Below are 27,506 nucleotides of genomic sequence, written 5' to 3' on the forward strand. Positions count from 1 at the left end.
ATGGGTGCCTAATGGCGCTAGGATTGGACTGGGGGCGCAGGGAACCGTGGCTTAAAATCCTCTTTGCACGCTGTTAAGGCTGTATCCCCACTCTGAACTTTAGGGTACAAATGTGGGGGCCTGCATGAAAACTTCTAAGCTTAACTACCAGCTTAGATCTGGTCCACTGCCACCATTCCCAAGTGGATTCCCTTCCCTGGGAAGCCTTGAGAAACTCTTCACCAATTTCCTGGTGAATACAGATCCAACCCCCTTGGATCTAAAAACAAGGAAAAAATCAATCAGGTTCTTAAAAAGAAGACTTTTAATTAAAGAAAAAAGGTAAAAATCATTTCTGTAAAATCAGTGTGGAAAATAACTTTACAGGGTAATCAAACTTAAAGAGCTCAGAGGACCTCCCTCTAGCCTCAGGTTCAAAGTACAGCAAACAAAGATAAACACTCCAGTAAAAGGTACATTTACAAGTTGAGAAAACAAAGTAAAACTAACACGCCTTGCCTGGCTGTTTACTTACAAGTTTGAAATATGAGAGACTTGTTTAGAAAGATGTGGAGAACCTGGATTGATGTCTGGTCCCTCTCAGTCCCAAGAGCGAACGAACTCCCAAACAAAGAGCACAAACAAAAGCCTCCCCCCCCCCCCCCAAGATTTGAAAGTATCTTGTCCCCTTATTGGTCCTTTGGGTCAGATGCCAGCCAGGTTACCTGAGCTTCTTAACCCTTTACAGGGAAAAGGATTTTGGAGTCTCTGGCCAGGAGGGATTTTATAGTACTGTACACAGGACAGCTGTTACCCTTCCCTTTATAGTTATGACACACGCTCTCTTCAGATTTGCACTGTGCAGTCCTTGGATGTACCAGTAAATCAAGACCATCATCTTTGGACCATTTATGTACTTTAATTTATTTGCATTTAATATATCCAAACAGACTTGCGATATTTATGTTGTCAGGCAGGAGATGCGTATATGACAGCATTGATCAAGCTAATCAAAATAGAATACTTTGGGTCAACTTCAGCTGTGGTGTAAGTGGACCCAATCCCCGGGTGGAGTTGTGCTCACTTACCTCAGAGCTGACTTTGGTCTGCTCCCTTTTGTTTGTTTACTTCAGAATATTAACCCTCCCCCAAAATGCACATTGCTCCCCATTAAAACCAAAAATGTAAATGTACTATTTTTATTCCCCGTCATCCATCCTAGTTATATGGCTTACTGTATTCTCTCCCACCCATTTCCTGCGTTTTCCCAGTGGGCCGAATGTAGATGCCTACTGGCAGCATGTCATAGTGCTGCTCCTGCTGAAGACTTCCTGACAGAAGTTATGTGCCAGCGTTGACCACAGATTCAGCAGCCTGCTCTGCCTGAGCCGTGTAAGGTTCACCTTTATGTTGGTTTCTTTACCGTTTTCAGAAGTCAAAGGTTAGCTGGCAGATGAGCACCCAGAAGTTCTGCTAATCTGATTGTAATACAACTTCTTATTTTCTTTTTTTTTAATTAGGAAAGCTTCAACAGCATTGAGACAGCTCTAGGCTTGGACTTCTAGACTCGAATCACACCTGGAAAAAGTTTTCTTGTGCTTAGTAGTAATGAAGCTGCGTGTGATTTGCATTGGGATGGGTGAAATTATTTCACTAAATAATTTAATCGCAGAAAAATACAGTTTGGGATTGACCAAAACTGTTTGTGAATTTGGTGAATAGTTTTGGCTAAAAAAAAAAAAAAAAAAAGGCGGTGTGGGGGAAATTCCAAAAAAGTCAGAATGTTTCATTTTGACATTTTCTAAGAGAAACATTTTGACTTTTCATTTCTTTTGTTTCTAAATTTAGCTAGATTTAACTAAAAAATAGGGTAAAAAATATCCCCCATAATTAATTGACACTTTTTGTTTGTTCCAAAAAAACCTTTTTTTTATTTTTCATTTCAGCAAGAAAAACCAAAAAATTGTTGTTACTCATGTGCTTAGAGTAAGCACATGGGTAATGATTGTAGGATCTGGGCCTAAATCTTGTAACACATCCAATGTGGGAATTCTGAATGTATGCGTTCTGACATGAACTGTTTTCAGACTCTTCAAAGTGAGGGTCAGGCATAGAGCTGATAGGGAATTTTCTGTCAAAATGATTTGTTGATTGAAAATGCAGTTTTCACAAAATCAAAATTTTCTGTAGGCAGATTTCCAGTTTTGCTAACATTTTTCTGTTTTCTTTGTGAAAATCAAAATGAAATATTTCATTTTCGGTCAGTTTGATCCAAATCAAAACTTTTTGGTTTGTTGAACTGAACCAAAATGTTGTGTTTCAAGTCAGTTCAACATTCAACTACATCTTCTTAATGTGCTGCAGTGACTCATGGAAGTGGTAGTTCAAGTGCTTCCATGCTTCTTTTTCTCTTTTATGGGCTGAACTCCTTGGCTGGATTACATCTCCCATGATGCACCATCGTCTTCCCTTTGACAAAAATATTATTCTGTGCCGCTAACTTAACATTAATATACTGGCACAGACACCCAAAAGCCCACCTTTTAACTATATTGGCAGTAAGGTACCACATTAGATAATAATATATAAATGTGAGAATCTATGAGCCGGAATAACACTAAGGTCTAGTCATCTTCCTTCTCAATCTTCTCTCTTTATTCTTTTCATATGATTCCTACCATTTCTGTAATATTCCCTTACTATGCTGCTTTTTTGTTTCTGCCACCCCGAATTTAACCAGATAACGTGATCCTGACTAGGTCAGCACTTTACTTTTGAACACTAGCTGCTGGATCTCGATCTTGCTTTTGCTTCTGAGAGGAAGGGAGTAATGATTCCTAAACAGTCTAATTGGCTTTCAAAGCAAAAACATCTGCTGGAAATAGAACTTGTTGACGGTGTCTGTTAGCCAAGAGACCATGCTTTGTCCTCCTCAGAGGGTGCTGCTGAACTCTTATTCGTGTCAGAACTAGGTTCAGGAGGGATGATGGATCACTCAACTGTCTGGAGAGTTGTAAGATAAAGACAAAAGACTGTAATGAAAGATTAAATCAGAGTGGCATTGAGATTTCAACTTGGTTATGGATTCTTGTATTCATTATCAAATCTCTTGTCCATCACTTTGAAAGCCAGTTGTTTAGTTTAGCTCTGCTATTACATGAGTGCAAAGTACAGTTCTCCCTTACTGGAAATAAATCAACACCCTGGCATATTTAGGGTGTGTGCAATTTCCAAGTACCTCTTTGGGGCCGCTGAAATATTTTGAATAAAATCTTACGATATTAGCAGATTATATACCAGAATAACAGTTTTGCTGTCAGGGTGTTATCTACAGGAACTTTATTTCCCTGGGGGGGGGGGAGGGATGCGGGGGGATGCATTTAGATGAAAATACACAGATCTGTGTGATTTTGTTTTAATTTTTCACTGTATGGCAATTCATGTTTTGTTTTGTTTTAGTAGTGTCTCTAAATGTGCATTGATAATCACACAGGGCAGGAAGATTAGGACATTACATTGTCTTTTTCTGGTTGGTGTCAGAGGTACAGTGTACGTTAAAAACAAAAACGGAATTGCATAATGTTTGCCTCCAATTAAAGCAGAGTCCATTTTTTATTTTTATTTTTGTTTAAATTAAGGAGCAAAAACAACATTCCTCTGCTTTGATCTACATTGGTTTGTAGGTTAAAAAAAATATATATATATTTATTTATTTTTGCTCAAAATTATGTTTCCTAAAAGCATGTAAAAGAAACTGATGGATGTTCAGTAAGTATGGACCTGGTTATCTAACCTTTTAAAAATACGATGCAGCAGTTGTACTTAGGATATGCCCATATAAGTTATCTACATCTAAGAGAATGTCAGATGCAGTTAGCCTGCTTACTTTTGTGACTTGGCAGCAGTAGCTGGAAATCTGATGGCTTCAGCCTTTCTAGGCATGAGGTAGACAGAATGAATGTAAAGTAGTGTGGGATGTGTATTCAAGGAAAGTGTACAAATTAATTCTCAATTTTAAAAAAATCATCTTAAGGGAGATTGAGTGCTGACATTGAACTATTAAATAAAAGTAGACCTGGTGTGAATTTTACCAAATGTAGGATAGAGTCATATACTTTGTCCTTGTTATAAGCTTCTTGATGAAAATACTCCCACTCAGATAGAAATTCACTGTAAACAACTTTCTTGCTCTTATACTTGAAGTATTTTTGAAGATGCGGTAGCTCTTGGAAGGAGCAAAATGCACCATGCAATAACATGACCTTATGTTGCGTTGACATTTTTAGATTTGGAATGTGACATGCTGGAAACTGGGAGCGGTGGGTGGAAGTGGAGCTAAGCTGGAGCCTGGATGGCTGTGTTTGTGTGGAGTACTGTACTGAAACTGAATAATGCTAACTATTTATCTAGCTAAAATCAAAATCAAGTTGCAGATTGACATGGAGTTATAGTGTACTGCCTTGTGAGCTTCTAAGAATTTTCAACAACCTGGGCCAAAACAAAGGAGGCCACACTGAAATCTGTCAAACCCCAAACCACAGCCGCCCAACTTGCGTCAGAAACTCCTGATGCTGCAGCAGGTCAGCTTCCCCCACACCTGTGAGTCAGGAAGAATCTATTAAAGGAAGCGTTTATTGGATTCAGTCAGTTGGGAGATAGACAACGTGCAGTTGTGGAGGACATTGTGGAAAACAAATTGGAGCCTTTGGCCACACAAATGACAGACTTGGAGGAACGAGTAAATATCACTGAAAAACAGAAGGACTCCGAGGAAAAAGTAATTTGTTTGCACAAGGTAGCTTAATATGATTTTAAACAATTCACCCTCCTTTCCACTAAAAGTATCGCAGCTCTTGAGCTGGAAACAAGGGGAGATCCAAAATGGAGAAAAGAAATATTGGGATGGTGGGCGTTCCAGCCCTGCTGATTTTGTTACTCAGGCCCTCCTAGATCTGAAGACTGAGGAACACACTGTCTGCATTTTCCTTACAATCTTCTGTCCTTGGAGCACTCATGTCAACTAGACTGGTGCCTGGCATTTCACCCAAAAGGCCCACATGGGCTGGCCAGATCTGCAGAGAGCTTGACTGCTCTCAATTCCCGTCAAAGTGAGTGGTATATGAAAGCACGCAAGGGGATGCTTTCCATCTTGCAAGACTGGACTGATTCAACTGATTCAAACCAGTGAAGGCTCTGGGATTGGGGAGGAGCTGGGGAAAAGCCTCAGCAGCTCCCTGAATTAAACTACATAGTTTTATCAACAGAAGTCAGGTTTTGTCAATAAAACAGTGGAGGTTTACACACTACAAAGCTACTTTTACCAACAAAACTCTCCTGCTGTGCTGCCAAAAGAGAACCACCCCAAAGAGAGGCATAGATCTTCTTGTGGCAAAGTTATATCGACAAACTGTCAGTGTAGACACCGCGCTTGGTTTTGTCACTGTAAATGGCCTCCAGGAGGTATCCCACAATGCCCATCCTGACCACTCTGGTCAGCAGTTCAAACTCCTCTGCCTCTCATCCAGGTACACAGGCATCCACCCCTCCCCCTTTAAAGGCCTGGGAATTTTGGAAATTCCACTTTCTGTTTGCTTGGCGTGGAGAGCTCACATCACACCTTCCCAATGGCCCACGGCAGCTCCCCGCAGTAAATGCTCTCATGCTTGCAGCACATCCGAGTTGCTGGATCTGCTGGCCTGTGGTGAGAGAAGGCTGTGCAGTCCCAGCTCCATTCCAGCTGTCGGAACTTCAATACCTACGGTCAGATTTCTTGTGGTTTGTGTGATAAGGGCTACAAATGGGACACGCAGCAGTGCTATGCGATAGTAAAGGAGCTGAGGCAAGCATACCAGAAGGCAAGGTAGGCAAACAGTTGCTCTAGTACTGCGCTGGAAACCTGCCGCTTTTATAAGAGGCTGGACACCATCCTTGGCAGTGACCCCACCGCCAAGAGCCCTGTGGATACCTGGAGGTGGCGGACAGTGGATCTAACCCCAAGGACAAAGTTGTGGACAAGAAGCTCAAGTTGGAGGACGATGAGGAGCACACACCTGTATCATTCAGTGGCACCATGAGTCAGGACCTCATTTCCACTCCGGAAGGGTGTAGCCAGTCCTAGCAATCTGTCTCTGGTGTGCATGATGCAGGAGAGGAGAGTCCTGGTAAGTGATCTTTTGGAGTTGATGCTGCTTGGTTATATGAGGTAGAGCTTAGGTTCCCTCTAAGCTGTGCGGCCATGCAGCAGGCTATCAAGGGCCATGCAGGCAGGGAGAGGTGTCTCTCCCCTGGCCCCAGCCCCAGAGCTGCCATGGCTGGGGAAAGGCACTCTCCCCCAGCCCCGGGCTGCTGCAGCGAGAGAGGGCTGGGGAGAGTTCTCTCTCCCCGCTGCAGCCCCGGGGCAGCCTGCACTCCAAGCTCCTCATCCCCAGCTCCCCCCAGAGCCCTCACCTCCTCATATCCCAATCCTCTGCCCCAGCCCTGAGCCCGCTCCCGCACCCCAAACCCTTCATCCCCAGCCACACCCCAGAGCCCACACCCCCATCCAGATCCCCCAGCACCCCAACTCTCTGCCCCAGATCTGAGCCCTCTCCTACACTCTGAACCCCTAAGCCCCACCCCCACCACACATAGCCTCCATATTGGTGCGCATAACAAATTTCATTCCACACATGGATGTAAAAAATTGGAGGGAACATTTGATAGAGCTGTCCTTTGCTTTGTATATTCTAGAAGTGAGTGAAGGGATAGAAATAGCTGTGTTTGAGTGTGCCCCACATTCCCCTGAGCAGTTAAGCAATGCAGCAGAACAGCGTGTTAATGCACACCGAGATTTCACGGGAATCCTCCAGAGACATCTCTAGGAAACTTTCCTGCAGATACCCCCCCCAATCCTCTGCTGAAGATTCCTTGGCAGAGCTGCTTTGTTCCATTCCCCCATTGTAGGAAACTTTCCTGTGCTACTCGGCAATCACTTATGCAGGTACAAAAGCGGCATACAGATGAGCAGCATAGGGACTGGGTCTGAACCCATACGCATGCAGGAGATGCATCTGTGCATCCTTGTTTATCCCGGAGTGATATGTCAGCTTCAATCACCCCGCACCTGTGGAAAATAGTGTCAGAATTTACAATATTGTCCCTAGTCACCTACATTGATCCCCTTAAAAAACCACCTAGACACTTTGCCTCAGCTTGAATGCCCAACCCTCCCACCCAGACCGAACTCACCATGTTTAGGGTATTCGCCAAGATGTGTGCTTGCCAAGGGACAATGAGAAAGTGATTGGTATGTTAAAAGAGGTATATTTTACTAGAGTGATTCATTACTGTGCGTGAACTAGCAGTCATGCTTCTGTGTATTGTTTCTTGTGCCCTTCAGAGGAACCTCTTACACACTGGTGGAGCACCTCTGCCAGATAAGGAAGCAACCAAAGCAGAGCAAAGAGGACATGTTCTGAGAGGTGCTACAGTTCTCAGAGGCCGAAAAAAGAGAATGCAGGGAGTGGAGAGAGACCCTGAAGGAAAAATTTAAAATAGAAAAACAGGACATAAAGGAGAGTGAGGAGCACATTATAAAGGACCAGGAGTGGATGATAAAAGTGATGGAGGAGCAAAGAAAGATGTTGAAGTTCCTAATCATGCTCCAGGCAGAACACACACGTGCTCTGCCACCCCACCCCCCGCAGCCGATACAGAACTGCTCTCCATGCCCTTTCCAAACTTCTCCCACACATTCCTTGCAACTTCCCGGAATTTCTCAGTACCCTGTTCACTCCACCTCCTCAGAAAGATTCCAAAATGATAGCTGGACTTACACACAAATATGAGAGCCTACACTGCCCTGCACTGTTATCTCCCTTCCCACCAAGCCTTTTGTGTATGCTGTTAATTGGTATTTAATAAAAACAAACTCTCTGAAAGACAACCAATCTTTATTTGTCTGGTGGTTTGATCATTTGCTTGACTACAAACCCTGGTCATGAATCATCACAATTTTCATGCAAGGCAGCAAGTTAGCAAAGCATGGCAGACTGCTGTATAGAAAGACACATCACTGGGGCTCATTATCAAAATGTTGCCTCAAAGCCTCCCTGGTTTGAATAGCCCTCCATTGATCCCCTCTAATAGCCCTGTTATCTGTCTGCTCAGATTCAGGACCCAGGTGATCTGCCTCTGCGCTCCACCCCAGAGGAAAATTTTCACCCTTAGCCTCACAAATATTATGGAGCGTGCAGCAGGATGCTATGACCATGGGAATGTTTTCCTCATTTAGATACAACCTGCCATAAAGGCAGTATCAGCACATTTTTAATTTGCCAAAGGCACATTCCAGGGTCATTCTGCACCTTCTCAGCCTGTTGTTGAAGCGCTCCTTGCTGCTGTCCAGATTTCCTGTGTATGGCTTCATGAGCCATTAGAGTAAGGGGTACACTGGGTCTCCCAGGGTCACTATGAGCATTTCAATATCCCCCATTGGAATCTTCTAGTTGTGAACGAAAGTCCCTGCTTGGAGCTTTCTGTACAGGCCAGTATTCCTGAAGATGCATGTGTCATGCACTTTCCTGGACCACCCCGTGTTGATGTCAGTGAGACACCCAGGGTGATCTGCAAGTACTTGTAATACCATAGAGAAGTACCCGTTCCTATTGATGTACTCCATCACAAGGTGGCCCGGGGCCAAAATCGGGATATGCGTGCCAGCTATCGCCCTGCCGCAGTTATGGAATCCCATTGCCGCAGAGCCATCCACTATTTCCTGCACGTTGCCAAGAGTCACAATCCTTCATAGCAGGATGTGATTAATGGCCCTGCACACTTGTGTTAACACAGCCCCAATGGTCGACTTCCCCACTCCAAACTGATTTGCAACTGAGCGGTAGCAGTCTGGAGTTGCGATCGCCATGTGCTTCTCCACTGAAAGGCAGCTCTCATTCTGGTGTCCCTGTGCCGCAGTGCTGGGGCGAGCTCCGCATAAAGTTTAGGGAAGGTGGCTTTGCGCATCCGAAAGTTCTGTAGCCACTGTTCATCATCTCAGACCTGCATAACGATGCGATCCCACCACTCTGTGTTTGTTTCGCAAGCCCAAAGTGACAGTCCACCATGTTCAGCTGCCTCATGAATGCCAAAAGTAATCTGGTGTTGTTTCTTTCCATGGCACACAGCAGGTCAGGCAACCCTGATTCCTGTTCAGACTGGAAGCTCATGATATATAGCATGCCCATCCACGATGTGTTCATAACAGTGACCACTACAGTAGAGAGCAGTGCGGGATCCATCCTTTCAGACAGAGATGGCAGGTGCACAGTAAGCAGGGGTCATTGAAAAACGCCGTGAAATGCAGTCGGAAGCCCATGGAACGCTGGGATGGAAAGAACTGCATCATGGGAGGTTGAGTCCACATCCATGATGCACTGCGATCCACTCTGTCTTCCCAGAACTCCTAGCTGTAAAAGGTGGCGAGTAGTACATTGGGATAGCTACCCACAGTGCACTGCTCTCACAGCACCAAGTGTGGATGCACTCTGCCTACAGAAGGGGCTTAGTGTGAACAAGCACAAGTGATGTAATTTTACCAGTTTTTGATTGTGTGCTTAACTTGGGCCAATAAAACTCTGAAATGTAGACAAGGCCTAAAAGACTCCAGCAGAGGGAAAAGAGGGCATGCGGGGGCTCCTTACTGCCAGAGTTTTTCACTGACATGTAGCGACACATCACAGTATGGACACAGACTGCTTTGCACTGCCGCATATGGCTATACATACCCTACATGCTGCTGCAAGGCATGTGCAGTGTAGACGTAGTCTTAGTGTGAAGAACTGTACTTTAAATAATTATTTGCAAAGCAGTTCTCAGTGCACTCCTGTTACTTTACTAAGCAGTTGTATATATTCAGAGTATAAGTCAGTTCCCATCTTAAAATTAGTGCTACAATGCACTCAAGATCAAGGAAAAAGATAAATTGTTATCCTGAAATATGACTCGATCTGCTTTGAGAAAATTTATGAGGGGAAAAACAGACTGATATCTTCTTAGCTTTGAAGTTTTGCAGATCAGAAATAAGAGGCTGAATTTTGGGTCAAACATCTGTAATACTCTCATGCTATAAATAGTACCAGCTTGTGAAGATATGAACAGCAATTCGTCTAGCTTGTTCTAATGAACAGGGAGCACTTTGGAGGTGCTAGTAGAGCAATTATTTAGGATCCATGGTGTAGGAATGGCATGGGGGAGTGGCATCCAAGTGCTTGGGGTTATCAAAGATACCAGAAATAAATCAGAAGTAAAATTTTCTTCTTAAATTTAGAGAGCAAGAGAAGTGTTCAGATGATGAGCTGCAGTAGGGGAAAAGAATCGAACAAGGGTCTGTTGCTGAGTAGTAGTTGGGTCATGACTGAGGCACCTGCTTAATTCAGTCTAGCAGAGGTGTAGGTGACCTTTCTCATGTATTAAGAAGACGCATCAGAAGAACTGTAATTTTGCAAGTCTAGCTTCAGTCTAGTAAGGGAGTAGAAGCAATCTCCTAGTGCAGTTTCAGCTGTGGAATTTATGTGTTGGCAGTATTATTATTATTTATAATATTGTAGCAGCTAAGAGCCCCAAACATAGGCCAGGACCCCCATTGTGCTAGGCGGTGTACAAACATAGAACAAAAAGATCTTACAATCTAGTAAGTGTCCTGAAATATTTTAGCTTCACCTTTCTTGTAGGAAAGAAAAAATCTGAGCGATTAGAGTGCTCTGGGCACATGTAAGCATTTTTGTTTTGCGTGTGTTTTGACTGCAGTGTTTGCAGTTTATTTTTGTTTACCATAAGACAGCGTTACAGTGGCCTTCCCTATTGGTGCTAGTACAATTCAGAGTGAAAAGAGGAGGCTAATATTAAATGCATCTTGAAGCATAGAGTAAGATCAGCAGTGGAAACCTGAGTACTGTTAACGATGAAATCTGAGTTTAGTTAATATCTTCTAGTTATTATTTCAGTCAGGCAGCTATCTCATATTTCTCATCTTTTAACCTGAGGATCCCTGTTAAACTGATCTGTTTCACTGTAGCTTCTCTCCCATCACATCCCCTCTCCCCTTGTAATAAAAATAATAATAGCCAGACCACCTTGTTGGCCTCCTTTTGGGGGGTCTGATCTTTCTCAGTGTAACAGCAAGATCAGTATACATCTTAATAAATTAAATAAGAGGGGGGCTGAGGGTAGGATATGTGATCAACGGATGAAAAAGCAAAATGTTAATTATACAAGACACTTAACTGGTCCTGCCCTTTCACCAAACAACGAGGATGTATGTCAGTGTATAGGACAAGCCGTGCCTATGGCGATGTAGTTCTCACAGCCAAACAGGTCTTCTTTGTGGAAAAAAAAATTGCATTAGGAGCCAAGCTGCCTGCCTACAGTAACTGTCAATAAAACGTTAACCCTTACCTTTGTGGAGATGATGTGTAGACTGCGCCTACTCCATTTGCTTTGGAGATTCTGGACTAGATTCAGAGATGACATAAATGGTAGTGTACATTATACATCAGTAGTGGGAGGGAAGTATAAATTGGTGAAAATGACACCATTCAAGGATAGGAAGGTGAGATTGTAGCAAGAAAAGCAGCCAACAGGAGGTTGTAAGAAGGTTTAAGATAGAGCAGCCCCTCACCATGTAATATTATAACTTCTTACTGCCTCTTGTTGGTTTCTGTTTCAACCTCAATCTTCTGTCTCCTAATGGTGCAAGTTACACCACTTACCCCCAGTTACCCACACCTAACATACATAACCATTTATGTGTTATGTGGCCTCTGAATTTGGCCTTTTATTGTATAGGAACATAAGAATTTCCAGACTACATCAGACCCATGTTCCATCTAGTCCAGTATTCTGACTCTTACTGTGGCCAGTACCAGATGCTTCAGAGAAAGATGTGAGAGACCCTGCAGTGGGCAGTTAGGAAATAACCTGTCCCCAGAGAACGTTTCTTTCCAACACCCATTAAATAGAGACTTGGCTTTCACCCTGAAACAGAAATAGAAGTTATGTACTCTTGTCCATACACTATTTAACATTTTTATCAATGACCTGGAAGAAAACATAAATTCATCATTGATAAAGCTTGCAGATGACACTAAGAGGGACTGGGAAATAATGAAGAGAACAGATCAATGATTCAGAGCGACCTGAATCGGTGAACTGGGAGCAAGATAACTAAATGTAAATGTATACATCTGGGAACAAAGAAGGTAGTCCATACTTACAGGACGGGGGCCTCTGTCCTGGGAAGTAGTGACTCTGGAAAAGACTTGGGTTTCATAGTGGGTAATCATCTGAATATGAGCTCCCAGTGTGACACTGTGGCCGATGCGATCCTGGGATTTATAAACAGAGGAATATTGAATAGGAATAGATAAATTTTTTACCTCTGTATTTGGCACTGGTGCAACCACTGCTGGAATCCTGTGTTCAGTTCTGGTGCCCACAATTCAAGAAGGATGTTAACAAATTGGAGAGGGTTCAGAGAAGAACCACAAAAATGGTTAAAGGATTGGAAAACATGCCTTAGAGTGTATGTCTACACTGCAATTAAACACCCGCGGCTGGCCCGTGTCGGAGCACTTGGCTTGGGCAATGGGGCCATTCAATTGTGGTGTAGACGTTCAGGCTTGGGTTGGAGCCCGGACTCTGAGACCCTATGAGGGGGGAGGGTTTACATTGCAATTAAACAACCCATAGCCCAAGTCCACTGACACAGGCCTGCCGTGGGTGTTTAATTGCAGTGTAGACATTCCCACAGTGATAGACTTAAGGAGTTCAATCTATTTTGCATAACAGAGAAAGGGTTTAACAATATCCAATGGCTGGAAGTTGAAGCTAGGTAAATTCAGACTGGAAATAAGGCATCTTTTTAACCAGGAGGGTGATTAACCATTGGAACACCTTACCAGGGGTTGTGGTAGATTCTCTGTCATTGGTAATTTTTAAATCAAGATTGGATGTTTTCCTAAAAGATATGCTCTAATTTATATAGGAATGATTTGGGGGGAAGTTCTGTTATACAGGAGGTCAGACTAGATGATCACAGTGGTCCTTTCTGGATTTATAATCTGTGAGGGAAAAGCCCTTGTCTAAAGGGACAAAAAACCCTAAAATGTTTTTGTCTTATTTATCTTCATCATCTTCCTCTGGGCCAAGTCCTGCTAAGGGAGCAGGAGCCTTTCAGTTGGTCCCCTGCACGTCTTAGATGCACTTACCCTCCCTTCTGCAGAGGACCTGCTGAATACTCTAGCAACCCTAAGGCTGTAAGCCTTGTAGATTGTGGGGGAAGTCTGTACCTTTCTTCCTAGCTCCTCCTCCCACTCCAAGAGAGGAAGATTTCAAGCCCAGCTGATACCTCATTTTCAGGGCTATCAGCTGTTTGGGGGGTTTACATCTCCCATTTAGGGACCAATAGGACTCACTGTCAGCCATGGAGACCCACCTTAATGCTGTGTAGTCGGGAAGGCTTTGCACATGAGCACAACCTCCCCAATTTAATCTCCGCAGAGCTAGGAGGGGAGTCATGGAAACTGTTGCTTGGCACAGGGAATACCCCCCCACAAGGATTCCACATGCAGTTCACAGCTGTGGAGTCGGAATGGGCTGTGAACTGCTGCCTGGAGTTTGCAGCCCACTGGTTCTGTGCCACAGAGTGTGTATGGGGTAGGCTTTGTCCCATACTCAACTGTACTACCTGAGAAAATGTTTTGTGTGTTTTTAAAATCCTAGATTCCTGCACACACACAGTACAGTTAGATTTAAATTTTGTCAATATTCAGTCACATTATGTTTTCATTCGATTTTATCTTCTGTAAAATTTTCTGTTTCCATAAGACTTTAAAAAGATAAAGAGTTAAAAGGACTGGCAACCTATTTCCATTGTCTGATATAATTTTAGCTCTGACTGCTTGGCTGAGGCAATAAATTCAAAATCTGGTCACTGTGCCTTCAACATTATAATTTAAGTGCCAAATTGTGGCATTGGGTATGTGGCTCCTATTAACTTCATATATATCTACAGCCAGAGCATGGCCCCAAGTATTTAAAGATTACTAATAATTATTTTACATTCATATTCCCTCCTACATAATAATATTGCTGTTAATTTCAGATCAGAATTTCATTGGCTGTAGAATAACAGCATCATCTAATTTTTCTTGCATCACGATGTTTATCTGTTCTGGTAAAAAAAAAAAAATCACTATCTATTACCATTTACTGCTAAGGGAGAGGATAGGAAGGCAAAGCTATGATTAGGCACAAACAATGGCGTTACCAGAAGGAGTTAATCACATGCATCAAGAAGAGAATATACTCCTAAATTTCCCATTAGAGTTAATGTTAACCAGATGAACATATTACTTTCAGTTAAGTTTGTTTTATTTTAAAATATTGACAAAATAAAAATATAACGCCAGAATAATCATTTATTTGCATCAATAATGATTTATATTGCACACTCCCCCCCCCCCCCATTTACTGTGAATTCTGTATTTGTGATCAGCTGTACATTTTTGTTTAACTTCAGGTCAGAAATGATTGATGTGAGGTATTTGTATCCACAGAAGAGGAATGAATAATAATGAAACAAAACCCCCATGCAGACATAAGCAAAAGGAGTCACAAGATTAAGTAGAGTCATAATTGTAGAAAAGAACACTTTCTTGCACAGCTCAATTGAAAAAGGTACTTCCAGCAATACTTTTGCCCTAGTAGACTTCAAACAATTACAGAGATTCTTAAGGGACCTCTAATCTTGACTGACTTATCTTTACATTAACAAGGCATGAGCGTCCAAAAGTGTCAAGGTATAGCCAAGGGATGATGCCTTGACGATCTGGGCTGTAAAGCCATTGACAATTTTATAAGATGTAATATATAAAATTTTCAAAGTTCCTGCCACCCACCTATTATGGGTGGAAGACAGTGGGGCTGGAAATCTCAGTGTGACTGATCTGTAACCCTGTACGCACTGAGCAAAGTCAGCCGGTCTACATCCAGTGTAGAAATCATCCATGACTCATACCAACCCTCAGATTTCCGGGCATAGGGCGGTTACTTGGCTACAGCTATGTACAGTCGGTTGAGCATACTGTTATTTAGCTTAACAAAGAGACAGTTAAGGGGTCACTTGATTACAGTCTATAAGTACTTATATGGGGAACAAATATATGAAAGTGGGTTCTTCAGTCTAGCAAAGAAAGGTATAACATGATCCAATGGCTGGAAGTTGGAGCTAGACACATTCAGACTGGAAATAAGGTGTACCTTTTTAATGATGAGAGTAATTAATCAGTGGAACAATTTACTAAGGGTTGTGATGGACTCTCCATAGCTCACCATTTTTAAATCAAGGTTGACTGTTGTTCTAAAAGATCTGCTAAGAGAATTATTTTGGGGAAATTCTTTGGCCTGTGTTATAGAGGCAGTCTGACAAGATGATCACAATGGTGCCATCTGGCCTTGGAATCTATGAATCTGTGCAAGCTCTTGAGTGCTAATCCCAACTCTTGCCATTCTGTGCCTCAATATCCCCAAGCATAAAATGGGAATAGTACTTAACTCTCTGAAGATTCATTTGTTTGTTAATATTTTTATAGAGCTTTGAAAATCCCCAGTCTTATAAACATACCTGAGCATAGTGCTTACTACGCTGAGTAGTTCCATTGGGTCGGATTGTCATTTACACTATGCAGAGGCAGTGCTAGACCATTGAGGGTCCTAAACAGGACTATTTTGCCCCCATCACAATCATAATTAATTATTAATAAAAAGCGAATGGGGCCCCCTTGAGCTGCTCAGGCCCCCTAAGCAATTGCTTAGTTGGCTTATGCCTAGTGCCGGCTCAGATACTAAGATCACTTTACTCCACTTCTGCAGTGTAAAGAGATCTTAAAGTGGGAGTGAATTATATTCTAGAGTGGTGTAATGCAGCCTTAGTGTACAGTAGAACCTAAGAGTTACAAACACCTTGGGAATGGAGGCTGTTCGTAACTCTGAAATGTTTGTAACTCTGAACAAACCGTTTTGGTTGTTCTTTCAAAAGTTTACAACTGAACATTGCCTTACTACAGCTTTGAAACTTTTCTATGCAGAAGAAAATGCGGCTCTTAACTATCTTAATTTAAATGAAACAAGAACAGAAATAGTTTTCTTACTTTGTCAATGTTTTTAACTTTCCCTTTATTTTTTATTAGTTTATGTTTAGCACAGTACTGTATTGTATTCGCTCTTTTTTCGTTTTTTTTTTTTTTGGTCTCTACGACTGCCTGATTGCGTACTTCTGATTCCAAATGAGGTGTATGATTGACAGATCAATTAGTAACTATAGTGTTCGTAACTCTGAGGTTCTAATGTAAATGAGACTTGAGACCATTGTGTTTTCAGGATTAGTCATTCACTGGTCTACTGCATGTGATTATGTCCTCCTCTAGTAACTAATCCTAGTGAGTATTTGGCCTTCTATTTTCTTGCAGGTAAAGACTTCTTTAGTTCAAGTGATAGTGGGCTTGGTGCGTAAGGTCCAGGTTTTGATCCCCCCCCGCCTCCACTTGAAAGAGTGTGATGAAATATATTTGTAAAATGGCCATGCTACAGTGTTTAAATGTGCCTTTGCTTGGTGAGCAAAAGGGAAGTATTGTTTCAAGTGCTTTTCTGAATCTATTTCATACTCTAATTGACTATCCATTGGGAACTTTTGTTAAAGAGCTGTTGGCTATTTCCTGTGAGATGTTAGAGTATAAATCCCCTGTATGTTTTCTATGCTGTTTTGTCACATATTAGTTCTTCGGCCAGCCTTTAAGTGCTCTGAGTGAAAAGCAGCAACTTTAAGAACTGTATCTTTTTTCCCTTTAATATAGCTCATGTTCTCAAGTTAAATTTAGAAAGAGGAAGCTGTTTTGCATAAAGGTAGGATTGTTTTTAAAACAAATAAAGTTGGTGTTAGACTTGCCAAATAGACACACAAGTTCATACGCGGTGGGTAGTCCTGGCTATTTTTAGGCTTTGTATTTGGCTCATTTATTTATTTTATTTATATTTAGACACACCTTCAGTGTACATTCAGTTACATTCAAACTGCTTCCTGAGTCTGTATGAAACTTGCAATTATAGGAGGAGTAGAGCTTGTCAGGTGTTGTCATTTATTATGCATTGCAAATGGCTTATTTCAAGCAGGAAGAACAAAGCTTAATAAAAAAAGACAAGCATTCTCTTAATAATTTGCCCTTTGCAACAACAGACCCTTATCTGATCACCCACGCTCATCTGGCTGCTGACGCTGTTCTTCCTTCATCTGCAAGAGCTATTTTTACACCTTTTGTGTCTTTTGAGGAACCAATTGGGCATGCTGGCTTGCAGTGATTCACCATCTCCAAGTGAACAGGGTGTCCTAAAATGTTGCAAATGGGGTGGGGGTGGAGGGTGTATCTAAATAAAAAAGCTAATTAGTTCTTTTAGGTGTTCTGAGTGCTAAAACACAGCAGCAGAGTCTAATTAAAATAGAGTATGTGCTTTTTGTTGGCAACACAGCGACTCTCTCCCAAAGAATATTAACTAATTAGTATTTGTATAGAGTTCTGAGGATACACAGCACTATATATGTGCTATTCCTAGTTCTGCCCCTGACCTGCTGTGTCACTTCATGGGTCTGTGCCTCAATTTCCCTGTACTAAAATGGGAAGGATGATATTTACTTTCATTTGAAAAGCACTGTGAGGTCTGTGGATCAAAAACATTATATAAGTAAGGGGAAGATCCTAAGCTGGTATAAATCACCTTAGCTTGACTGAGTACAATGGGTGTTGCCCTAGAGTGTTCCCTAGAGACACAGAGCTATAAACAGTGCCTACTGTATACCCAGAAGCCTGGAGCTTAGACGCATGTGGGACCAGGCGTTTGGGTACATTTCCAATAGACTGCTGACTGTCCAGGAGGGTGGGAGGGATTGGGCTAGGTTATAACAGAGAGCTGCCCATTTTCCTATGCAACTGAATTCTGTGTTTCCTCTAAAAAGTGGCACTCACGTTAATTAATAGTGCTGGTTAATGTTCTGTTTTTGTCGGGTGTAGTTTAGAAATCTGCTTAACTTCAAACAGTAAAATACTGAATTTACCTGGTTTCATACTTTGAAAGGCCTACATATTTTTACATAATGTGTAGAATGTTTATCTCAAATGAGGATTACCAGTTGCAGTAGACCAATACAACTGACTATTATACATGCTGACTTGCAGCAATTCATGCATCAGGATAGCCTAAAATGTTGCTACGATGATATGTACCATGGGTGGCCAAACTGCACCGCATGTGGCTCTTTTACAGTTAAAGTGCGGCTCCTGGAGACCACCACCCCATTCTCTGCCTACCAGACTTGAGGGTGGGGGGGAGGGAAGGGGAGCTCGGGGCTTCTGCCCTGCTCTGGAGTGGTGGGGTTGGAGGTTTCTGCCAGAGATGACTGATGCCTGCTGAGAGTGGGGGCACAATGTGAAGGTTTTGCCACAGGTTGACTGTGTGTTGTGTGAAAAAATACTTCCTTTTGATTGACTTAAACCTGCTGCTTATTAATTTCATTTGGTGACCACTAGTTCTTCTGTTATGAAAAGGAGTAAATAACACTTCCTTATTTACTTTCTCCACACCAGTCATGATTTTATAGACCTCAATCAGATCCCCCCTTAGTCGTCTCTTTTCTAAATTGAAAAGTCTAAGTCTTATTAATCTCTCCTCATATGGCAGCAGTTCCATACCCCTAATCATTTTTTGCTGTCCTTTGCTGAACCTTTTCCAATTCCAATATATCTTTTTTGAGATGAGGCGACCACATCTGCACGCAGTATTCAAGATGTGAGCGTACCATGGATTTATATAGAGGCTATATGATATTTTCTGTCTTATTATCTATCCCTTTCTTAATGGTTCCCAACATTCTGTTTGCTTTTCTGACTGCTGCTGCACATTGAGTGGATGTTTTCAGAGAACTATCCACAATGATTCCAAGATCTCTTTCTGTAGTGGTAACAGCTAATTTAGACCCCATCATTTTATATGTATAGCTGGGATTATGTTTTCCAATGTGCATTACTTCGCATTTATCAACACTGAATTTCATCTGCCATTTTGTTGCCTAGTCACCCAGTTTTGTAAGATCCTTTTGAAGCTCTTCGTACATGAGAGAGAGAATGCTTCGTGTCACCTCAGAGCCTTGGTCCTGTCCACTGTCCCATCTCCAGCTGTGGCCATCACTTCAGAGGAAGGAGACCAAAAAAACCCCAGTATACATTTTGGAGGAAAAGTAGGGGGAGTAAATTCCCTTCCTGGCCCCTGCAGGTGACCATGGAAATAACAGAAAAACTCAATGGGAACAGGATTGGTCACAAGTGTGCAAATAATCTTGTTTTTATAGACAGTGAGCTCAGGATTTAGTAAACAACCCTAAGATTTAAAATAAGATTGTACACAATGATTGGTATATGTGAAAAAGTGAATGAAGGACCAGATTCTGCAAACATTTATTCACAGGTGTAGTTCATACTCATGTGATGAGTTCTGTTGAAGTCAGTAGGTCTAGTTAGATGAGTAAGTGTTTGTAGGATCAGGCATCAGTACTTTAGTGTGAAATGTGAATTGCTTATTTTGATATATGATATGAGAGGAGGCATAGATGTTTTTAAATTATACAATTATCTTTGCTAATGGATAATTTTTAGTTTAAAAAAAATCTCACTTTCATTAAAATGCAGCAATTATCTCTGTTTAAAAAAGATTAAAATGTGATTTCACTTCATATATTTTTCTATATATTTTTGCTCTAAAAATTATGCTATATTTCCACAAATAAATTGTAAAAAATCTTTTGGGTAAAATTTGGGAATACTCACTGTTTTACAGGAGAGAAACTTTACCAGGATACAAAAATTGCTTTCCCCAGTAGAAATATTGAAACTTCCCCCTGGCCAAATTTGCAATGTTTTTTGTGTGAAAATTAACAACTCTTCCAGTATTTATATGAGAAATTTAGACATATGAAAAAATCTGTAACATTCATAAATCCATTCTGCTAACATTATCAGTCTAAACTCTTTAAGATATTGGTTGTCCTCTTTAATGTATATCAAGTGTGGGTAATTTGGAGAACGAGTATATATTGTTTATACACTAACATTTTGGTTCTCCTTTCTTTTGACCTTCAGAATTGCCACTAAATTCATGCATTTATTTCATCTGTCACTTGAAAAGTGCGAACTTTTTCTCAGATTAACATATTTCTCTGCATTTAGGGTTTTTTTTTTTAATTCTTTCCCTAATCTCATGTACTTTTTCCAACTCTTCCGAGTACATATAGTGGAATATGCTACATGAGTCCCATTTTTCCACAAGTTTGAGTTATCCAATTTATTAGGATTTGTGTTGTTATAAAAATCCCACCAATGACTCATGTCTATCAAATCTGCAGTTGTTCCAACAGAACTTTTTAAAGTGCACATGGGCAATTATTGATGTTTTACCCATCAATTTTCATGGTTTAACTTATTCTCAAGGGAAATAAGTAGCCATGTGAGAAGATTAACTATTTACACAGTTCCCTCATTTAGCTACATATCTGCATAATCCCAGTTTTTCTGCTATGTGTACAGCTAGATTTAATATGTCCTTTTTGGAACATGGTCAACCAGGACAGTTAAGTGCAGTATTATCTGATAGGCTCAAATACCTCAGGGAAACTGTTCCAGAGTGATCTGCATGGCTAGATTAGGCAATCAGATGCAAAATATTTACCCCCTCTTTTAAAAGCAATGTGATCAGAAAGATCTATGAGCTGTTAATTGACTGACAAGGTTGTGTGTACTGCAGGCTGTTTTGCCATCTCTCTGATAGCAGTTATTTGATCAATTCAAGGAGAAGAACTGTGGTTAATTTGGGAACTTTTACCAATAAAGGAAGTATTTTAGATGAATTTGGCTCCTATGTAGCTTTTTTTTTCCCTTTCTTATTTTTTTTTGAGCAATCATCCTGTGGAAATAAGTCTGTGTTCAGTTGGACTCTGGCAACGTGTACGCTTTTTTTATACATATTTTCCATCCGGTAGTAATGTGTACATTATGTGTGATGCTGGGGCAGGAAATAGTGATGTACTTTGAGTGAGCAATCCTTGTCATTATAGTGAAAAGGTCAATGGTAAATCAGGTCTGCTGTAGTATGACTTCTTAAAATACCCTCAACTTAAGTTTAAAGGGAGGCAGCTGTACTTTTAAAATTATATTTGTGATATTTAATTTAGCAAGAATTGTGTGTTTGGCTGCAGCTGGGCTGTGAGCATCTATAACGCAAGCCAGGATCCAATAACCACCAAAAATCTACATCTCCCTGCAACCAAGCAACTCAAGATTTAGCACAATGTGCTGTTCACTTTTCCTTTGTGAACATTCTGGAGGTGACGGATTCATTTATTCCCAGGTCACAGCAGTTAACTTCAAACTGTTATTTGTTACAATTTAAAGCTAAATAAGGACCAAATTCTGCTTACAGTGTAAATCTGGAGTTACCTCTGTGGCTTTAATGTTAATGGCTTCAGATTCACAGTAGTGTGATTTAGGGAAGAATTTGGCCCTTAACTTAAGATGCCATTGAAGTAATTTGGCTCTTTTTCTAGAAGTTTTCAAATAAATCCTCATGCTTGTGTCCACAGCCCCTTGAAGTCAATGGAAAGACTTCTGTGGACTTAAATGGGCTTTGGATCAGGCCCACAGAATGGATATAAACCTCCCCTCACTGCCATGGCAATGTGCCTGATCCCTAATTTGGAAGGATCACATCCAAAACAGAGAGTAATTCCTTCTCTATGCCCATTTATCCCTTGGCCTTTATATCTTTATACTGAAACTTCCAACAAGGGTGCAGAGTGCTGCAAGTTGAGATGGATTTTCTGAAATTGACACCTGTCTACTGAGGACTAAACAGAGACCAACTTATTGTATATATACATATCTGTTCTCAGGTAGTCTTTCTTTTAATCAGCACTGACTTCAGTGGCTTAAAGGTAAAAGGCTCTAATTTCTTAGGGCCTGATCCAACACACATTGAAGTAAATAGGGGCCTCTTCATCTACTTTAATGGGATTTGGACTGTTCCCTAATCATCTGAGCCATTCAGCATCCTCTGTTTAGTCATTTGTGATATAATTCCTTGAGCACAACAAGGCTAAAATGAGCTGGGCAAAACCTAAGTAGAAACAAAATAATCAGTTTTATAAATATTAACAGACGTGTACAGCTATTCAACTTTCAGCCTGAAAATTCCAAAATGTTATGCAAAATTTGAAGCAAATTTTAATAACAGCATCTAAATATATGAAATGTGCCTGTTAGAAAGTTAGATGATATGCCAATGCTGCTTTTACAAATACAAAATCTGGCCTTAGAACCCACAAATTACTGTGCACACAAAATTGCATACACAAATAATTGTGAATAAAATCCTGGAACCAGCATGCAGTCCTGGGATTCCAGAGAGTCTAAGGGCTGGTCTACACTGGGGGAGGGGGGGGATCGATCCAAGTTACGCAACTTCAGCTACGCGAATAGCGTAGCTGAAGTTGAAGTATCTTGGATCGAATTACCTGAGGTCCACACGGCGCAGGATCGACGGCCGCGGCTCCCCCGTCGACTGCGCTACTGCCGCTTGCTCTGGTGGAGTTCCGGAGTCGACGGTGAGCGCGTTCGGGGATTGAAATACCGTGTCTTAACGAGACGTGATATATCGATCCCGGATAAATCGATTGCTACCCGCCAATATGGCGGGTAGTGAAGACGTACCCTAAGTATTTCAGAGTTGGTGCTTCAATCTCTATGACCCTGATCTTGTAATTGGATCTGCTAGTGCAGTCCCCTAAACTCATGACTTCATTGGGAATCCCCAGAGGCACAAGTGTGTGCCCACATTGATCAGATTGAAAGACTGGGCTCTAAGATTCTCCCCTTGTAATTCAGGTATGTTTGTTTAATGACAAGTGTACAATCAAATATATATTTTGTTAGCATCCTCAGTAAAGCAATGTTTATTTTGTACATGCATGAAAATGCAAAAATATTATGAAATGAGATTTTATTAAACATTGTGAAGATTAGCCCAGCTCATTTTAACTTACAGATGTTTTCAGTGTTCTTAATATTTCATTGCATTTCAAAGCAACAATGCTGTGGAATGCCTCTAATGCAATGGCTAGCTTTGGAGAACGGCAACTGAATTCAGTAAAATAAGATAAAATACAGAAATCAAATTGACTGTGATGGAATTAAACAAATGAATAAATTGGGATAGTGTTTTCTAGGGTGAAAAGATAACGACAGTAGTCAAAAATACTCAAATACAAGAGCAGGTAGATTAAAGAGAATATGGTTACTTCAGTTAAACTGAGCTACTTTCTTTAAATTGTATGTGCAAAAGGATTCTGTGGTGTTCCTTCAGAACTGCAGCAAAGGCACAAACATTCTTCTATTCTGAAATAATACAAAACTTTGCCAAGTGCAAGTGACGAGCACAAGTATTTGCATGCATAGCCAGAAACATTCAAATTGTCAGGTAGGATGCCAGCGACAAAACCATAATCAGAAGAGTCTCCTAACCCAAGAATGTTGGAAATATAAAGTAAAAAATCTGTGATCAAGAAGGGGTAAATGTTATCACAAAGCTCAGATATCTGGGCATCTTCTTCATTGTGTTCTTAATAAATATAGGTCGAAGACTGGAGAAACAGAATTCCCCTTGTGATTAGATTATCATCCACGGTGCATAAGAAATTTGTAAACGATGGTCTTCTTTGTTTTGTTTTGGTTTTCTGTGTGTGAATGTAGAGCTCATGAAAGGTGCCATACTGACAACCCCAGAGACAGAATCCATCTGTTTATCCAGGTACAGACAATTTTACAACTTCCACAAACTGGACCCCTAATGCACCTCAGCTCTAAGGTATAGATGTGAGAAGAACAGTCTCCTTGCCCAGGCAGTTCTTGAATTCATAGGCTGCTGATTAGTGCCAATTGTTAAGCCCACTTTTTCAGACCTAATTTAGCTCTGATTTTGTCTTAATTAGTAAGGACTTCAGGTTCAGCTGTATTGTGGCATGTTGCCATAGGACTTTTGTCTACTGGGATCTGGAATATAACCGCCAAACTCATCATGGGCCATCTAAAGCCATCATATGGTAACAATATTCAGTCAACAAATGGCTGTTGATGTGGGTATCATTGGTAGAGCAGAGGGAATTGGGGGAAGGGAGGTTATGCCAAAAGTATTCTATTACTATTCGCTGCCAGGAGTCAAATCCTGAGGTAGATCTTCACTTATGATCAGATCCTCAGTTGCAGACCATACTCAGCTCAAAGATGGCCTTTGTGCTCCGTTACTTCTGAGGCTGGTTGGCAGAAACTAGAGCAACCTGAGGACCCTGCCAGTGCCCCCTGCATAAATACAAGGGTCCTATAGCAGCCAGTACAGCAGCTCTATGCTAAGTATCGCCCTACGGAGTAGAAATTCTCCAGGGGCCAGTTACAGTGGTTTTAGTGCAGCTTTATGCTGGCAGATCAGCACACACAAATAAGCCTTAATACTGAGCAGGGTCTAACTCTGACTCCGGAGTCAGTAAGAGTTTTTCTGTGTCAGGAACTCAGGAAATACATAAACTTCCAATTTGTTCATTTACAAGGATTGTAATATGAACTACAAGCTGGGAAGCACTGAGAACTGTGATTTACCAAATTTTATTTTAATGCTTTCCAGTACAGCCACTTAATAACTTGCTCTAGTTATGACATTTCAGGTGCTCCATAGTCAAATGAATATTTGTGCCTGGTATATAGCAGAACGGGGCATCCTTGACAAAGGAGTGAGAGGGAATAATGCTCCCTTAAAAGTGCTAAATTCTAGATTTGACAAAAATACAGTTCCCAGTTTCTCAGTAATCTTTTCATGATCGACATTTTCAATTATGTAAAATGAAACGAGACGATAGTTCACTAATGTGGTTTGATGGCTTGGCTATATTTTCACATTATGATAGGAAAACCTGGGCTTGGCCCACTTCCAGAGAGGACCTTACAATTCAAGGCAAATGATGCGCTCTACTTAGCTTGAAGTACAGTTTCTGATCATTGTAGGTGGGCTCATCTCAATAATTCCAGTGGGAGCAAAGTTCTGCCAAAGGTATTAAAGAAAACATGCGTCATTATTATCTGTTCTTTAGCTTGAAATATTGGTAGTTTCTGCATGTTAGATAAATAAGGTGTTTGTCATAGAAGTCTTGCCGATTTGACTTGGCATATCAGTGCTCATCATGGAAGTTGAAGAGAAGGGGTTGCACATGAAAATATGAAAAGTAGGTTTCAAAATATGTTAGTAGAGTACCAGGCCTTTCCGTTTAGGTTATTAACACATAGTTTAAAGTATCAAAAACAAATTGTTAACTGTGCTAGCTGTGGTCATATTTAAAAGTTGTTGCTAATGTGTGTCTAGAATTGTTTCTCTGATAAAAATGAAAAGGGATTTATTTTTTTTCTGAGAACCATGCTAGCCGAACTAGGCTACAGATAATCCTCCTCATTAGACTATATGCTACTGTTTTAGAGCATGGGTGAAAGAATTTTTTAAATTATTCTGAGAATAATATGGATCTCAGAATAACTTGGATTTTTAACATGGGTCTCCCTATCTACATCGGAAAATCTCTTAAAACTATGCTAACAACGTTCTTTATTCCAATGCAGTTGTTGCTATCATGGTTCCAGCCACAGTCTGGAAACAGTTATCAGGCTCAGGCCTCCAACTCTCCAGGGGAAGCTTCTCGCTCATGACTAGGGGATGGCCAAGTGGATTTGTCAGGCACTGCTTTACACGATAGGAGTTACCATATTTCTCTGTCCAGTGCCAGTTATATATTTCAAGACTTTCTCCTAACTGCATTTGTTTCTTTCACAGGAATATTTAAGACAGTCATGCGTATTAGATGTCTAGAAGATGCAGGTAACATTTTTATTATGGAAAACAAAATTACATCTCTTCCTATCCTGTCCCCACTTTCCTGCTCTTTGCCAATTTTTTTTCAACTCAAGTGCAGTCCTTCAGCCATAGAAATATAATACATTCCATCAGCTTCTTCCCTTCATCTTCCATCTGGTGTGGAATCCTGACTCCCTTTTTCCTTAGCCCTGTTTCATCCTGGAAATATACTATGTTCTGATAATATGACAGCAGAGATCGTGCATTTTTCTTGCGATTCAAGCACTCTGCTTGGATGCATAAATCAGGCCCCTGAGCTTTACTTATTTACAAACAGAACTGTGGAAACCAATTGTACTTAAGCGTATCAAGTGCTGAAACCCGGTTAGATACTATGCAGTTCTAAATTACTTTTAAATATGACATGCTTAAGTGTCATAAATGTAGTTTTTAAACTACAGTTGTCATCAGTAATTCTTCTCTAGCAATATACTCTGACTAAAAGGTACGCTAGTGTTTTAGCTTATATTTTAAATGCTTTTTTTTTTTTACAAAAAATTATGTAACGTATTTAATTATTTACTGCCGATTGTTTAAAAATAATGTAAAAGGTTGTAATCTACATTTTCTTGTGCAAGGCAATTATGTGATCTAATGATAAGAGCAGGTTACTGAGAGTTAGGACTCATCTCATAAAGACAAGGAGAAGTCCAGTGGCACCTTAAAGACTAACTGATTTTTTGGGGCATAAGCTTTCATGGATTAAAAAACCCACTTCTTCAGATGCATGGAGTGAAAATTACAGATACAGGCATAAATATATATTGGCACATGAAGAGAAGGGAGTTACCTTACAAATGGAGAACCAATGTTGAAGGCCAATTTAGTCAGGGTGGATGTAGTCTACTCCCAATAATTGATGAGAAGGTGTCAATACCAAGAGAGGGAAAATTGCTTTTGTAGTGAACCAGCCACTCCCAGTCCTTATTCAAACCCAAATTGATGGTGTTAAGTTTGCAAATGGATTGTAGCTCAGCAGTTTCTCTTCAAAGTCTGTTTTTGAAGTTTTTTTGTTGAAGTATGGCTACTTTTAAATCTGTTATTGAGTGTTTTCCTACTGACTTTTGTATGTTACCATTCCTGATGTCTGATTTGTGTCCATTTATCCTTTTACGTAGAGAGTCTCATAAAGGACTCATTTTCAAAACTGCATAGTAATTCTGGGGGTCTCAATTTTTGAGTGCCCATCTTGAGCCATCTTAAAGGGGCCTGATCGGAAAAAATTAGGTGTTCAGAACTTTTTGAAAATCAAGCCAATTTCAAAAAGTTTCATAATTGGACACCCCAAAATGAGGCACGTAAAGTTATTAATCGTTTTAAAAAAATTAGGCCCTGGTTTCTAGTCCTAGTTCTTTCACTGACTTGGTATGTGACCTTCAGTTATCTTCTTAACCTGTTCATTCTCTGTCCACACATTCTCTGTTCCCGCTTCTGTCCATGGGTTTTGTGAA

General features: G+C 40.8%; 1 protein-coding gene across 4 annotated transcripts in view; it reads left to right on the plus strand.

The window, feature by feature from the left end:
- The window catches only part of HIVEP2 (HIVEP zinc finger 2), a 162,099-nt gene that overhangs the window by 110,838 nt on the left and 23,755 nt on the right, over nt 1-27,506 (plus strand). For 3 of the 4 annotated variants that reach the window (XM_034765516.1, XM_034765511.1, XM_034765513.1), the window contains exon 3: nt 25,975-26,019. The exons of the other annotated variant lie outside the window; for it this stretch is intronic. The gene's annotated coding sequence lies outside the window, so the exon portion shown is untranslated. The remainder of the gene's footprint in view (nt 1-25,974; nt 26,020-27,506) is intronic. 4 annotated transcript variants of the gene reach the window in all.

This window comes from Trachemys scripta, chromosome 3 (assembly GCF_013100865.1).
Source record: "Trachemys scripta elegans isolate TJP31775 chromosome 3, CAS_Tse_1.0, whole genome shotgun sequence".
In the NCBI taxonomy this organism is placed as follows: Eukaryota; Metazoa; Chordata; order Testudines; family Emydidae; genus Trachemys; species Trachemys scripta.